The sequence below is a fragment of the Mandrillus leucophaeus genome, unplaced genomic scaffold (assembly GCF_000951045.1).
Source record: "Mandrillus leucophaeus isolate KB7577 unplaced genomic scaffold, Mleu.le_1.0 Scaffold492, whole genome shotgun sequence".
Lineage (NCBI taxonomy): Eukaryota > Metazoa > Chordata > Mammalia > Primates > Cercopithecidae > Mandrillus > Mandrillus leucophaeus.
The window spans coordinates 699,512-715,446 of NW_012105276.1; the positions used below are offsets into that span (position 1 = coordinate 699,512).

The 15,935-nt window shown below is 39.1% G+C and overlaps 1 protein-coding gene and 1 pseudogene across 6 annotated transcripts in view; one reads left to right on the forward strand and one right to left on the reverse strand.

Annotated features, from left to right (window-relative positions):
• Positions 1 to 762: 762 nt before the first annotated feature.
• On the reverse strand, positions 763 to 1,477 carry LOC105550620 (annotated as a pseudogene).
• A 1,663-nt stretch (positions 1,478 to 3,140) lies between these two features.
• The window catches only part of ZNF644 (zinc finger protein 644), a 101,047-nt gene continuing 88,252 nt past the window's right edge, over positions 3,141 to 15,935 (forward strand). Inside the window, exons 1-2 of one of the 6 annotated variants that reach the window (XM_011995580.1) lie at positions 3,239 to 3,515; positions 3,704 to 3,816. The gene's annotated coding sequence lies outside the window, so the exon portion shown is untranslated. Of the gene's footprint in view, positions 3,817 to 3,992; positions 4,231 to 4,300; positions 5,532 to 15,935 lie in introns of those variants that run through there. The other 5 variants (XM_011995575.1, XM_011995577.1, XM_011995576.1 and 2 more) reach the window with 5 other exon arrangements.

Genomic DNA, 15,935 nt, shown 5'->3' on the forward strand with positions numbered 1-15,935 from the left:
CCAAATGCTGCATGTTCTCTTATAAGTGGGAACTAAATGATAAGAACACAGGGACACAAGGGAGGGAACAACACACACTAGGGCCCACCTGAGGGTGGAAGGTGGGAGGAGAGAGAGGATCAGAAAAAAATAACTACTGGGTACTAGGCTAAGTAACTGGGTCACGAGATAATCTGTTCAAAACCCCTGTGACATGAGTTTACCTGTATAACAAACCTGCATGTGTACTCCTGAACCTAAAATAAAAGTTTCAAAATAACAGCAACAACAAAAACCAGTAGCAGCATCTTGCTTTGTCTTTCTTTAAAACATTTACCAGGTGTATTCATTGGAGCATCATTTTATTCACAATGTATTATGAATTTTCTCCCAGAGTCAAACTGTTTTCCACATCTTGACTTTCATTCTCAACTGCGATTTCCTTAAATATTTTGGCATTGAGCCACATAACTCGTCTTTGGATTTTTCCAGTACCTGTATTTTTTTTTTTTTTTCTGTCCATAAGTTTATTGTCTTTATCTGAAAAATCCTCATAGAAAATTGTTTGGTTTAGCTCTCAGCAGCTCACTCCTGAACTCTGAGGAAGTTTGCCTTCATTGAGCTACCCAATCTTTCTTCTGAGCAAGGGACATTTTGGGATGGTTCCACCTCTTCTTTTCAACTTCTTTCTTGGGCTTCTTTTCATAGACTAGACTCTCTCATATAGCAGCACGAGCTTTCTCATACAACTCCTCCATCATGCCTGGAGTTACGCTGTTCTTTATGTATTGAGAGAACTGTTTCTTGAAGCATCTTCATCTTATTCCGTTAAGTAGCACATGTAATCTGAAACATTCTGGCCCATGATGTGCTTCTGGTGTACTTCTGCATTACATTTGTTGCTTTCAGAATCATAACCAAGGAATCATTTAGTACTGTGAGGGATAGACAAGCCTTCATGCACAGCTCCCTTCAGGGCACCAAAACCTTTATTGCCAGTGATAGTTCTGGCAAGACCTGCATCCTAATTGCAGGTAAAGGCACCTGGCTGACCATCAATGCTTACCACATTGTAGTTATCGCCAGTCGCCTCCACTTGGCCTTCATAGATCTTGTCCATGCCAAACCTATTGAGAAGCCTGCGGGCCAGCAGCAGGCCAGTACAATACGCTGCAGCATTAATTTGTCAGGTCAACCTTCACACTGTATTTTGGCAGTTCGTGTGCATATGCCGTGCAGACTATCATATCTCCCTCTATACGGGCATAAGCAATCTGACAAATGATATCTCTGTTTGTTACACGAACTATCATCCTGTATTTGGGTGTGTTGTATTTATTTTTATCCTGTATCACCAAGCGTTTCCGAGCATAGTAATCAGTTTTACCCTCTGTCATCTTCTAAATTTCACTTGGTATCTCTTAAAGTAGGCCTTATTCTTAATAACTTTTACAAACCACATCCTGCAGAACAGAGACCCGCGTCTGCGGCTCAACAGAGACCTTACGTGTATTTTTTTTTTCTTTTTGCATTACTTTATTCAAGTTTTCTGTCATTATGTTTCTCCTATTCATAGACAGTTTTTGAGATCTATTTTGTTTGTACAGCGTTTCATCAACTATTACTACTTCTGCTATTATAATTACTGTGATTACTTTTACTGCTATTATGACTTCCACAGTATTACACTTCAGTTGCTGAGTTCTAGTGTAAAAAGCAGCTTCATTAGTGAGACACGTTTCTGATCATGGCTGAGTTCTGAGTGGTTCTATTTGCTTGTGTGTTTTGTCTGCGCGTTAGTCAGTGGTGCACATTTATGACAGTTATTTTCTTAGTAACTGCTTTTACAGTGATATAATGTGAGAATTTCCATAGTGCATAATATTTTTGTTCTAAGTCCAATAGTAAACTGAGAATGTCCAACTTTAATGGATTCTGCAAATGAAATGATCCAAAGTGCACCCCTTCCCCATTGACTGCAAATGTATACGTATTTATATTTTATTGTCTACACATTCATATAAATAAAAAAGGAAGATTTGCATTTTCTTTTTTTTCTTTTTTTTTTTTGAGACGGAGTCTCTCTCTGTCTCCCAGGCTGGAGTGCTGCGGCGAGATCTCGGCTCACTGCAAGCTCCACCTCGCTGGTTCACGCCCTTCTCCTGCCTCAGCCTTCTGAGTAGCTGGGATAAAGAACCCAAAGAACTGTGTGATTTTGAGAAAATCACCTTACTTCTCTTTGTCTCATTGGGTTATAATGAAATCAAACAAGTTAGAACAATGTCTGGTACACAGTAAGCGCTCAAGTGTTAGCTATTAAGTAATAAAGCAATTAATGTGTTTAGTCAAATATTTGTTGTTTGGAATCTCTGTTTGCTGTTGCCGAAGGCATCATTCTATAGGAAAGAGAATGTTTCTCATTCTTCTCAAATAAATGCAGTTATGGTATATTCTTCTGAATGTCAATAACATCTTGAGGGTTTGGAGGGCCACAGTAATGACAACTGTACAACTAAAGAAAACTTTTTTATTTTTAATGAGTAAACAGAGGTTCAGAGAAGCCAAATAATTAAGGTGGGACCAGTAGATTTCTCAAGAACTCTTGGTTAATCTTAAACACGTTAGCAGTTTCTTGTTGGCTCAGTCGAAAACCAAAATAATAGCCCACTCAGTGTTTCTCTGCCCCCAGGATCCTGTGGTGAAGGCTTGTTAAAAATGAAAATTTCCAGAACCCTCTCAGGACTGATTCTCTGAAGGGTTAACCAGCATCTTAGGTGCTTCTTATGTAACTTTAATTCGTAGAACCATGACACTTTCAGTAAGGCAGGGAGAGAGTATCCTCAGAGAGTCAAACTGGAGCAAACCTCGGCCACCTTTTAGGGCAGGCTGTCCGGGTAACTGAGATGTCACACTTGATGCTCTGCCTGGCCATCAAGCAACTCCCAACAATCTGCCCCCTTAAGATCCTAAAACCTTCCCTCTGCCATTACTCCACAGTTGTGATTGGCAAATATTGCATTCTTCGGCTGTTTTCCTCAACAGGAAGAAATAACAGAGATTTTTGCAAGCTCGTGATCATGGAACTCAAACCTGGGCCTGTTCCACCTTAAAGGGCCTAGGCATGCCTAGTGCTTGGGTCTTGCAGAGTTTGGGCACCACCATATTTGGAGCGTGCCTACTTTGGGGCGGGAACCTCCTTGGGAGTGATTAGGTCAGCGCTGGGGGAGGTGACCTTGTTTGGTTTCTGGCACCCGAGAACAGTGGTGCACTGTTTCCGCTGCCCCCGTTTGTCTAATTGGCCCAGACGCTCCACCAGTGCGAAGCTTTCCGGGAGCTCCTCGCTGGCCACCCCCGCGGCCCGCAGCCCGGCAGAGGCGGGAAAGCAGCGCGCCTGCGCCGTGGGAACCGGGGCTGGAGGCGAAAAGCGGGGAGCGGAGGGGGGCCGCTGGAGCCGAGTAGCGTACAGAACGGCGTGTGACGCGGGGACGCCGCGCGCTCCCAACGTCGCCCCGGTTTGACGCACACGGCACCAAACTGTGAGTTTCAGGGGTTATTTGGTCAGATTCGCCGGGACCCGAGTGGGTTTCGGGCCTCTGGGCTGTGGCAGCGGCGGGACTGAGGGTGGCGGAAGAACTTGGGGGACCCGGCCTCCGGCTCTCGAGCCCGGGGAGCTACGCCCTAGGCTGGGTCCCAACCATCCAAAAGGACGCATTTTGCCGCACAGGCTAAGATGGCGGCGGCGGCCGAGGAGGCGGAGTTGGTGCTACACAAGGAGCCCGGGCCCCGGGTTCGGGGAGGCGGCGGCCGCAGCGGTCGCTGGGGGCCACGGAGCCTGAGGTGAGCGGCGGCCGCCGCCGCGGGGCGGGACTCGGCGGAGGGATGGGGGGGCCTTTCCGCTGCGGCGTCGGAGGATCCGGTAGCGGACACAAAGGGGCTGAGCTGGGCACTAGACTTGGGGGTTTTGTTTAGTCACATGAAGCCGAGCAGCCAGTGAGCAGTAGGGGGAAGGGGCCGAGATCAGGCGGCTTGGGGAGCCTGGCGGTCGCCATTGCAATGCACTGAGTAACGGGGCGGGCCGAGAGCGGTCACCAACCCCTCTCGTTGAGGCTGCTCGGTTGTGGCCAGAAACGCCGGCTCCGGCATTTACTGTACACACCCCTCCCCTTACTTGGGACAGGACCGCATAGCCCTTCCTTCCCCCCGTCCTGCAAGATCTTATGCGACTAGGTGCCTGGGAAGTAACAGCAAGAGGTAAATCGCTCGAAGTGTTTGGGTTGCCAGGGCTTGGTGGGTGTCCAGCTAAAGCTTTTTGCCTCTCCAGGTCTGATTCTCTGGCCTTTGTGTCCCTGGGAAGTGACTCTGCCAGAGGAAAGCAGGTGTGCTCCACTTCTCCCGTGAACCTGAAGATGAGTTGTCCCAGACTCTTCTCAGTGATTGGAAGCTTAGGTGGTGGAGCTAAAGGTTACTTGTTACGAGACTTCTACAGACAACTCTTGTTGGGATCCATCTATGGTTTAGCAACATTAGTGGAAAAGTTTTCTTGAACTGTATAAGTAATATTGACTTTGAATATGAAAACGTTTATATTTAGACTTGAGATTTTGTGTGATCATCAAACTCAACGAGGGGATAAACATAATTGGGGGCGAATGATGGTCCTGTCTTGTTAATACTTTCAACAGAAGTATCAAAACACCACTGTCTATCCTGTCCAGTCCTGACTAATTCCACGCTTGTTGCATCTGGATGGTAGATTTGTTTTAATTGTGTATTCCCTCCCTGCAGTAGTTTGCTTTAGTTGTAAACAGTTTTTGATCCCATAAGAAGGAAAACGTTTCAAAAAATAGACAACTAAAGTTTCTCAAAGAAAGGAAACCTGGCTGTTTGCCGTCAGTGGCATGTGTAAGTATCTAGGGAACTTGGTGGCAGTAATACTGCATTTTAGTAGGTTTGCTAAGAAAAAACTCGGTTTTATAATAAGGCTATAATCTAGCTTAAGACTTTTGAATTGGTGAAAGATAAAGCTTGATTAGTATTAATGCAGTGGTATGTATTACTTTTAAAAGCCTTACAATTTCTAACAAAGTTGTGCTGCAATTATATCATACTTTGTGTTGGTATTAACTAATGAAGTACAAGATTTTGAAACACCTAATGTTTTGTGTTGGCCATTAACAGAATTCCTTGATTGGAGGGATATTTAAACACATCAGTGTTTAGATCTCTGTGTTCAAATTGAAATTTGAATTTTTCAGCATTACTTAACTTTCATTTCCTTGTTCTTTTCAGATAAATATTTTCTCTTTTTTTAGCTTTTCTTCTAATACAGAACAGTCTTGTATTAATGAGTAGGAGATGCATTAACATTAGCAAATGTTTTCCTGGATCATGTAGTTTTACTGTGGAAGGAATATCAAAGAACAACTGCTCTTACCCTCCTCTTTTACAATATATTGAGGTCCAGAGATGATTAAGTTAGTGGCATAATGGAAAATTGCCTTTCAGCCTCTACCCATTGCTGTTTGTATTTGTCATGTTGCTGGGATTAGAAGGTGAATATCTACAACTAATAATGGTTAAAAAAGGGGATGTTATTGAGAATACTTGTTAATTAAGTATTATTAGGTTCATGAGAACTTCTGTGACAATAAGTTTAAAACTTTCGTATTGGCCGGGCACGGTGGCTCACGCCTGTAATCCCAGCACTTTGGGAGGCCGAGGTGGGCAGATCACGAGGTGAAGAGATGGAGACCAACCATCTTGACTAACATGGTGAAGCCCTGTCTCTACTAAAAATGCAAAAATTAGCTGGGCGTAGTGGCGCGCGCCTGTAGTCCCAGCTACTCGGGAGGCAGAGGCAGGAGAATCACTTGAACCCAGGAGGCAGAGGTTGCAGTGAGCTGAGATCGTGCCGCTGCACTCCAGCCTGGCGACACAGTGAGACTACGTCTCAAAACAAAAAACAAAAAACTTTCATATTATATGGTAACTTAGTTTTTAAAGTGACTTTCAGTGAAACAAAATCAGGTACAAAATACAGAAATATCGGATAGTTTCAGAGCAATGTTGCTTTTGAATTTTAAGGTTTTCCAAATGCAGTCGTGACCCAGAAATTGAAAAATTACAAAACGATCAGGTACTTGATAAATTTCTTTGAAAGTTTGAAATAACTGCTGTTATTGCCAGTTATTACATAAGAAAAGAAATGAGATCAATGCTGAAAATAATGGTGTCTTTCATTTTGTAATAGTGTTTTGGTTGGATAAACAAATGTGCCACTCAGAATGTTCCTTTTTTTAAAAACAACTTTTTAAGACTACTGCTTCTACTGAGTGGTATCTCTAAGGTCTGTCAGGAAATTGAACAAGTAGTGACTGTCATTTATGGTGGTACCCTACAGTGATCTTTAACTTCTTTGAATGTCAAATTTAGCAAAAAGTTAACTTGTTTTAAGGTTTTAAAAGTTTTTATGGGTCATTTCAGGTGCTTTTAAATTACTGATTTTTGTAAGTTGATAAGCTCTTGTACAATTTTCAATATTATGTGAGTGGATTTACTTACACTTTCATTTTGTGAAAATTAGAGTCACTTTCAGGTTATTTGTAGTTATAAAGTGGTCTGTCACCTGCCAACCTTAAACATTTTCCAGTTTTAATTTGTCCTTCAAGTTATAAGAGTGTTTTGGGTGAATTGAGACTGTTAATGGGTAGCAGGAGGAGAAAAGAAAGTTTCAAGGAGAATAGAAGTGGTGGGATATCTGCAATCTAGAGAAAGGTCAGGTCCATTTTTTTCTGTCATCCTAAATACTGTTCTTTAGGGTTACTTATTTTGACCGTTTTCTTAGGATGTGATGATTCTGGAAGGAAAAGTGAATCTTATTCTTGTGGGAAGGCTTTTCAGTCAGGTCCTAAGACGATTGTAGCTTGTAGCAAATAGAGAAATTGGCATGTTGAGTTATCTAACCCTAATCTTATAGAGCACTTGTTTTAGCCATTTTTTAAAAGTGTTTTCTAAATGTTTTAAATTAGTAACCTTGTAAAATAAAACAAGAGAATGAAGAGTGGATACTATGGATACATATTCAGATGAGCTTTTATTTACACTTGTTATTTTTCTGGTGAAGAGAATGTGTCATAAATGGAGAATCTGTAAGTATTGAGTAAAGTTGTCAGGTATAGCATTGACTGAAGCAGTTCTAGACGTGGTGTTTTTGATTCAGGTTTATTACAGGGAAATAAATTGCTATTAATAGTGCAAGCCATTTACACCATTGAGTTTTGGGAGATTTGAGAATCATGGAACTGATGCTAGCACTAGCTCACCCTGCTGGTTGACTAAAAGATATCTCCTCTTCTCCTTAAGAAACAAACATGAAGATCACAGGAGACCCCGAGGGTAGTAGAACTCTAAATTAAATTCTTTCTTCAAGGAGAGGAAGTTCCCATGAAAAAGGTGTTTTCTCTTCTCCAAGGTCGTAGTTGCTGCATTCTATTTTTTTTTGCAGATCTGCCAAGTTGAACCATAGAGTTACTATCCTTTCTTTTTCTTTCTTTTTGGTGGGGGGACAGAGTCACAGTTTGTTGCCCAGGCAGGGGTGCAGTGGTGCAATGTTGGCTCTCTGCCATCTCCACCTCCCATGTTCAGGTGATTCTCCTGCCTCAGTCTCTCAAGTAGCTGGGATTATGGGCGCCTGCCACCGTGCCTAGCTAATTTTTGTGTTTTCAGTAGAGATGGGGTTTCACCATGTTGGCCAGGCTGGTCTCGAACTCCTGACCTCAGGTGATCCACCTGCCTTGGCCTCCCAAAGTGCTGGGATTACAGGTGTGAACCACCGTGCCTGGCAGGAGTTACTGTTGTTTTTGAACTTCCTGGGAACTCTTATGTGATTATGGAGAGTTAGTAGATTTTTTTTCTTTTAATTTCAAGATAAGAAATCCTTTGACAGTTGAGAAATGTTAGGAAAACAGCCCTGTGAGACTAACTTTCCAGGAGGAAAAAAGCAGAGGATTTCAAGAGGAAGAGGATGAGGAGCCTGCCAGGGCAGAAGCAGCAGCAGTGCACACTTCTCTTGGTTGGGCGAAAGTGAGACTGGATTAAGGTTAGCGTTTCTGAGAGATTTTCTTTCCACTCTCCTTGTACTAATCTTGGCCCTACCCCTTCTGTCTGCTAGCTGTAGTCTTTCCATTTCGTTTGGAATCCTTGAAACAGATCTTGTAAGTAAAAATAAAGATAAGTGATTTGTTACATGAAACTTAATTCTGCTAGCCTAGATTTTGGTAGAATTGAAGTTGGGTTAGAGTGATGAATGCAGATTTTATGTGTTAAGCCTTTTGATATGTATATCTTCTTTTAAGTTGGAAATACAGCTTTTAAAATACTTTATACAGGCCGGGTGTGGTGGCTCACACCTGTAATCCCAGCACTTTGGGAGACCGAGGTGGGTGGATCACTTGAGGTCAGGAGTTTGAGACCAGCCTGGCCAACATGATGAAACCCCGTCTCTACCAAAAATACAAAAATTAGTTGGGCGTGGTGGCACGTGCTTGTAGTCCCAGCTACTTGGTAGGCAGAGGCAGGAGAATCGCTTGAACTTGGGAGGCAGAGGCTTCAGTGAGCAGATACTGTGCCACTGCAGTCTAGCCTGGGTGACAGAGTGAGACCCTGTCTCAAAAAAGAAAGACTTTGTACAAACTCTAGAAACAAATATGTCTTGAGCCAAATAGACAATTGAAAATAAAAATACCTAATAAAGTGTTAAGGTTAAAATTCTTTACACTTTACAAAGCATGTTTACCTGTAGTCAATCAATTTTCTATCTAATTTTTTGAAAAGATTAATATTTTACTTACAGGTATCTCTTTCCTTAGTTTCTTGAGAAAGATGTTAAGTGCAGTCATGTGCAGCGTAATGGTGTTTTTTGGTCAGTAGTGGACTTCATTTACGATGGGGGTCCTGTAAGATTATAATACTGTATTTTTACTGTATTTTATGTTCTGTGTTTAGATACACAAATACTTAACAGTTATGTTACAATTGTGTATGGTATTCAGTACAGTAACATGCTTTACAAGAGCATGTTGTGACCTAGGAACAATAGGCTATACCAAGTAGCCTAGGTGTGTAAGCAGCCTCTACCATGTAGGTTTGAGTACACTTTGTGATGTTTGCACAGTGACCAGATTGCCTAAGAACGCATCTTTCAGAATGTACATCCATGCTTAAGTGATGTATGATTGTAAAACTAGTACTTTCAGAGCACCACTTAGTGGGGAGGAGAGGGGTGATTCCCAATTTATTGTTGGTTTGTGACGGTGGGTAAAAGCCTTCACAGAGTTGGAATTGCCTTTTGTTTGCTACTGACTCACTAAATACTTTACACACAGACACACACCTGTGTGCATGTATATACACACACACACACACAGAATCACAATTGCAAATGTAATTATGCATATATAAAGAGGCAGGATGTGATAAGTTTTAAAAGTGTAAGCCTTGAAGTAAAATTGGCAGGGTTCAGATTTAGCTGTGTGAGCACTAAGCAAGTGGAATTAGTAATTACCATCTTCAAAGAGGTTTAGGGTTGATATTACCTAATTCGTGTAAAGTCCTTAGCTTTCTGGCACACAATACTGAGTAAAGTAAGTGTTAGTTGTTAGAGTAATATAGTTATTGTTACCATTGTTTAATTATTCTTTCTACGTTAACTTGAAATTTTCACCTGTGAGTGATTTGGAGTTGTATACTTTTGCTAATGTACCATTTTAAGCCATGCCTATAAAGACAAGGTTGTTATAGAGGAAGTGAGAAGTAGGCATCAAAGTGTGCCTTCTCTGATTCTAGCAGTAGAATCTTATAACCGGGTTAAATATTTCAGGAATGCATTCCCAGCACTGTCAGCAGATAAGTAGATGCACTTGGGAATGAGTACATTTTAATGAAGTTATTTCCCAACCAGTGCATTGGTTTGTCTTTGTTACACATCCTGAATTTCTTCACTCTTCTTTCAATTTTTGACTGTGAGGCCATGTGGTGACCATTAGTAGAGAGAAGAAGGTCAGTGACTATGCATATTTGTAATGTACATATAAACCCAAGATGAGAGTGAGGAGTGACTGGTAGGTAGCTAGATTGAGGAGGGTGGAATCTAATCTTTTCATTGGATAGTCTGAGTTGGGAATTTCCCAAACAGCATTTCCTTTTGCTGTTTTCCTCTCCACACTTTGTTTTGTATATGTCTGTGCTGGTATGGTGTTAAAGTTATCAGTTCCCCCTCTTTAATTTTCTTTCTACCGCTAACCTCCTAGCACAAACACAGATTTTAAGCTTATAAGCAAATTTGTCAAAGACAGCTGATAAAAATAATTTTAGGTTCACTTGAGGAGGGGTGCTAGTATGAAATTGTAAGTTTTTCTTTTATGCTTGGAAAATATTTACAGCAATTTGGAAAGTGAGGGGGAAGTCACCCATAATCTTATTACCATTATATAATTATTAGTATTAAAGACAGATGACATTAAGTAAGCATCTACTATATTCTTTTAATAATCCTGTGATATATATATTCCCACTTTACATGTGAGGAAACACATCCACTTAATAGTGTAGCAGCCAAGTTTGAACCTAGGTACATCTTGAGAAAGGTCTGGAGAGGAGACCTTTCTGTTCTACCTTCCTGTTCTTCTTTTATATATATCCTTTTACCTAGTTGTTATACAATTTGTAAGTTTCATCTCCTAGTTTTAAAACTTAGCATTATAAAAACATTTTTCTCCCTGCCCTTATTTCAAGTGGTGTCGTATTGCTCACATTGTCTATTCATACCACCATATAAAGGCTCTTTGTCTTGGCTGCTGGACATTGATACAATGATATTGACCAAAATGGATGCTGCCCTTTACTGAGTGACTAAGATGAAAAAAATCAGACTTAATCAGAACTAATACTTTATGGGATTTGGATTGCTACAGGTTTAATCATGCCATCTATCCTTGCTGGTGGGACATTTGAACTTAGAATTGGATATAAGTAAAATACAGATGAGAAATTGAATAATTTATAGCTATCTGAAAACAACTTTTTAAAATATATTTTAACACTTTGAAATGCCTTGCGCTTCCTTGTGAAAAATCTTAAAAGGATTTTAAAATTAAATGGGCACTTAAAACTTATCTAGTTACTATTAGTAATTCCTAATATAATTTTATTTAATTCATAAAAGAAAAAAGCGAATTCTGGCACTCATTGGGAAGATGGCATTATATGTTGATATAATTTGTGGGACATAGTGACTATAGTTAATATTGCATACTTCAAAGTTGCTGGGAGAGTACATTTTAAGTGTTCATACCACAAGATATAACTAAGTGAGGTAATCCATATGTTAATTAGCTAAATTTAACCATTGCATAATTTATATGTTTTTCAAAATGTGTTGTACACCATAAATATATACAATTTGTATTAGTTTAAGAAGAAGAAAAAGATAATTTGTGGGCATTTATAAATAGATTGTATAGGTCAACACTGCACAATAGAAATATAAGTTGAGTCACAAATGCAATTTTAGATTTTCTATAGCTACATCAAAAAATAAAAATAAATAGGTGAAATTTTATTAATGGAGTTTTATTTAACACAGCGTATCTCAAGTACTATTATTTCAACATATAAACATGACTGAACTATTTTACATTTTTTCTTTTTTTTAACCATATTAAGTCTTCAGAATCTGTTGGTATTACATACTTAAAGCACATCTCAATTCAGACTAGCCAGACTTCAGGTATTCAGTAGCCACATACAGTTACTGTGTTGGACAGTGCAATTACAGATAGTAAGTCCTATAGGGGTACAGAGAAAGAATAATATAGAAATAGAACTGAACAGTAAAGAATGGCTGAAAACAGAAAATGCTTGAGAAGAATATTCCCATAAAGGAGTGATGGGAATTAAAATTAAGCAAATACAGTTTGATACCAGGTAATAGAGTGGCTTGAATCCAGTTTAGGGAATATAGTTTGGGGTATGTGTGTGTGTATGTGTGTGTGTGTGATTGCGAATATGTATTGGAGGGTGCCTAATTCGTGTCTCATACATGAGCACTTGATACATACTGAATTAGCTGGGTGCATTGGCTCACGCCTGTAATCCCAGCACTGTGGGAGGCTGAGGCAGGCAGATCACCTGAGGTCAGGAATTCGAGACCAGCCTGGCCAACATGATGAAATCCCATCTCTACTAAAAATACAAAAATTAGCTGGGCATGGTGGCGTGCACCTGTAATCCCAGCTACTTGGGAGGCTGAGGCAGGAGAATCGCTTAAACCTGAGAGGAGGTGGAGGTTGCAGTAAGCCAAGATCATGCCACTGCATCCCTCGTGGGTGACAGAGTGAGACTCTGTCTCCAAAAAAAAAAAAAAAAAAGATAAATATTGAATTAATATTTAGAGAGAATTAATGTGACACCACAGAAAATGCTGGAAAAAACATCCTAACAAAGCCTTGTGGATCTTCAAAAGGGAAAGAGTTTCGTTTAGGGAATATTGATGTTCTGTAATTAACAATACGATGGATTGATAAAGAAGGATGAGAATTGAGAAAAGGTTTTTAGATTTAGCTATTATTGGTTACTTGTTTTAAAGTTTTATTTAGGTATAACTTACAGTGTACTTACAGTGAGGTGCACAAATCTTAAGTACAACTCAGTAAATTTATACATACAAGTATACCCAGGTAACTCCCAGGTACTGGGAGGTACTGGGTTACGCCTGGGGAGAAGAGGATGTAAAAAAAGCATAGACATGAGAGTTGTGGAATGCAAGCATTTTCCCTGGTTAGAGCCTATCTATTTTAAATGAATTACCCAGATTGAGATGTAGAAGAATGTTTTTCTTCACTGATTAAAGGCGCCTTGTGCTCCCTCCTATTAATTTCTCCCTACAGAAGTAACCACTATTCTAGCCTCTAACCTCTATCACCATAAATTAGTTTTTGCTTGTTTCTTTTTATTTTCCTTCCTTTTTTTTTCTTTTGAGAGACAGGGTCTCACTCTGTCATCCTAGCTGGAGTGCATTGGCGCAATCTCAGCTCACTGCAACCTTCACCTCCCAGGCTCAAACGATCCTCCCACTTCAGCTTCCTGAGTACCTGGAACTACAGGTGCGCGCCATCATGCCTGGCTGAATTTTTTTTTTTTTTTTTTTGTAGTAGAGACGGGGTTTTACCATGTTACCCGGGCTGGAGTTTTTGTTTCTGAACTTCTTATGGCATATTTGTTCTCCTTCTCAAGGTTAGTGAGAATTGATGCTTGAATCCATCTCTCTTTTCTTCTGTCCTTGTTTGGCATTGTTATGAATTGGGAGGTAAATCAGATGAAATTTGGTACTGTGGCCCTTTTTTCCCCCCAGTGACAAAATCAGAGAGGTGCTTCTTAGTGTTCATAATAGTGCTCCTTTAGACATTAGTTTTATGACTTGATATTTTGTTTAGAATGCAGAGATTTGAGTTGCCTCCACCGATAATATAGTTGCCTGGCTTGCTGTCATTACAGTGTTCTCTAGGCATATAGCCAGGAAGTAGGTGGAGGAGGTTGTGGATTGCCTCTTTATATAACGGTTTTTGGAGCCTCTTTGATAGTAGCTTCCAGGCATTTTATCAGTTAGCTATTAGGCATTTTAGGTTGCTTATTAAGGTATATGGGTATTTTTGATTTTAGTTTTAGAAGTAGAAATAAATAGGTGTACCTTTTTTTTTAAATAGGTAGGTATCTAACCTGTCCAACAGAAAAGTAGAATATAACTAGAATGTTACCTTATGGACAGTTGCTTACAAGTGTGAATGGTTAAAGCCCATGTAGGAGACTTTATAAATGGAAAACTGAAATAGAATTGTTCATCATGGTTTTTACTTTTAGTGCTTGAATCAGTTTTTTTCCCCAAATGGAATTAATAGTTGTAGCATTATTTTTTGTAAATACTGAATAGTAGAAACCTTATTGTAGTATAGAAATATTAAATTGGTGCTTTGCAGATAAAGAATTTTTTCTGAAATGTGTATTATAATAAAGTTGTTAAAAGTACATAATAATAAAAAATGTGTCTTCACATTCTAGTATATCTAGTTTTGAAGAATGAATATGTAAATTGTGCAGAAATGGATATGAAAAGACTTTCTCATTAACATTTGGATTGCGAATGCTCTTGAGTTTATAAATGAAAATATTTACTCTATATAAAGATGTTTTGTCTTTTGGAATTTGTAATAAATTTGTTTAATATACTCTTGCTCCAAGGATTTTAGTATTTGTCTTGAAGAAATAATAAAATCTCACCTGTCAACTTTTCTTATTGTAGCTTTTGTGAAGTATAAAAGGCTAAAGCAAATTGGTTAAATTAGACATTAAAAAAACTATATGATTATTATCTCCAAAATATTGAGACTTTATACATAACAGCTTTTGGGGGCTAGATTTAGAAAATCACTAACATAAAACAATTAGAATTTTCTTAATTATCATCTTCAGAACTAATGTATGTAGGAAAAAATACACTCAAGTTTGTGTTCTATGTTTACATGTTGTTTTGACAAAAATGAATGTTACATTTGAATTTAGTTTTGGGAGATTTCAGTTTTTTTGTATTCAGAAAAGTCTTGTTTGTCTGGTTATATTTCCCCCAGTTTTCACATGTTTTATTTAACTGGGTTAGTTGTCATACAAAATTCAGCTAATGCTTCACTAGGAGTAGGGATGCACATATACAGAGCACAGGATATGGCGTCTACTCCAAAGAGCTCATGATCTAAGATATAACTTGAAGAGTACTTAACTGTGAAACATTTAAATTACTGAGCTGACAAAATAAAATCTGTAATAAGATTAATTAATAAAGCTTCTTGACAAAAATAATTTTTTAACCTAGATTTTGAAGAAGTGGTATGTATAGGTTGGTGAAAAGGGAAGGAAATAACAGCTGGGGGGAAGAGCATGTTAAAAAAGCGCAGATATTTTGGGATGCTGAGGCAGGTGGAGCACCTGAGGTCAGGAGTTTGAGACCAGCTTGGCCAACATAGTGAAACCCAGTCTCTACTAAAAATACAAAACGAAAAAAAGAAATTAGCCAGGTGTGGTGGTGGGTGCCTGCAATCCCAGCTACTCGGGAGGCTGAGACAGGAGAATCACTTGAACCTGGGAGGTAGAGGTTGCAGTGAGCTGAGATTGTGCCACCACACTCAGCCTGGGTGACAGAGTGAGACTGCGGCTCAGGGAAAAAAAAAAAAAAAAAAACAGACATGAGAGTTGTGGAATGCAAGCATTTTCCTTGGTTAGAGTCTATTTTAAACGAATATAGTAAAAAATAAGATTGTGGCATGAGCTGGAGGGATCTAAAGAAGTTTGGATTAGAAATTGGAAATAAGGAGTTCTACTGAAGATCATTGAACAGAATTACATGAAGAAATATGATTAGCAGCCAGATACAGCATGATTGGAGAGGAGATTGAAGTGAGGACGGCCAGTTAGTGTTTATTATCTTGGTGAGTGGGAAGGGTATATTAAGAGTAAGGATATGTAGTTTTAAATAAGTCAAATCAAATATTGTGGCTCCTCAGTTTGTAGTACAGAGCTAAAATAAGAATGAGAATTTTATTATCTTCTGATATTCAAAATAAATGGAGATAGAGTTTGCATATGACTTACTAGCACTAATTGAGGTAGGCCTTTCTCTTAAAAAAAAACTGGCTTGGACTTTTTTTTCTGTTAAGTTTATTTTGAAAACCAAGAAAGTTATGCTATAATGGTGTTTTCCTAAGTAAAGAATATTTAAGGTAACTGGTAAGAACTTGTATGCTGAATTTTGAGTTAAAATTCTATATTTTATTCATGGCTTAAGAGACATTATAATTTGCATTGGAGCTGGTAGGAAAACAGGAAATAATAAAAATTAACAATGAGTACTA